Source organism: Poromitra crassiceps, assembly GCF_964638095.1.
Source record: "Poromitra crassiceps genome assembly, chromosome: 13".
Classification (NCBI taxonomy): Eukaryota; Metazoa; Chordata; class Actinopteri; order Beryciformes; family Melamphaidae; genus Poromitra; species Poromitra crassiceps.
Window position 1 is genome coordinate 30,890,598 of NC_139644.1, and position 938 is coordinate 30,891,535.

The window sequence follows — 938 nt, forward strand, 5'->3', positions numbered from 1 at the left end:
TCCACCTGCAGAGAGGAGGAGACGGATACTCCACAAGAAGGCGGGTGACAGGTACGCAGGGCCAAATCCACCGTCAGCACTATCTGCCCATCAGCAGGTAGCTATGTGCCCCCTTAGGACACATTATATAACCAACAGGAAGTCAACTCTGGGCAGAGCGCTCCTCCCCTCCCCTCCCCTCCTTCCTGTAAGGCAGGGTCAGCAGGGAGCCATTAGCGGCGCGCACCACAGCTAAGCTAGCTAAAAGCCAGCGAGGGAGACGCACAGGGCAGGCGAGGTGCGCTCGACTCAACCAGCTCTGAGATCTCTCCTCACATCGAGCGCTTAAATCAGATTCGCTCAAAGGGAAGAAAATTGCTCATGAGAACTGGGGAGACTGTTAGACGCACAAACGACTACTGTACAAGTCCGGTTTGGATAGACACCGCAAAACCTCTCGGTAATCACGTACAGCGCATTTCCAACTATGATGATAGATCACACATGCATTGATTATGGTGAATGCCACCATCTAGAAACTACCGTGCGATAGCACTCACTGGAAGGTCACAGCTAAGCATGGTCTTTTGTGTTGAAAGAAAAGTAGAAAAATATGAAGCACCTATGCTTGGCTTTAAGGCCAAGCATAGCACTGATTTGTGTATCTATGCATTGAAGGAGGTTGTCAAAGCCTATAAAAGGCAGAACTCCTCTGTTTTAGTTGGTTTTATGGATGCATCGAAGGCTTTTGATCAAGTCAATCATCATAAGCTATTTCTAAAATTAAGTCAAAGAGGTGTGCCTGGCAGCATAATACGCATCCTGGCATACTGGTATGCCAACCAGAGTATGCAGGTAAAATGGTGTTGGCAATGGGGTACGGCAGGGGGGGCTAGTCTCCCCTGCTCTCTTTAATTTATATGGATGATCTCTCTCTCTGTCCAGCTAAGAGGCTGCAG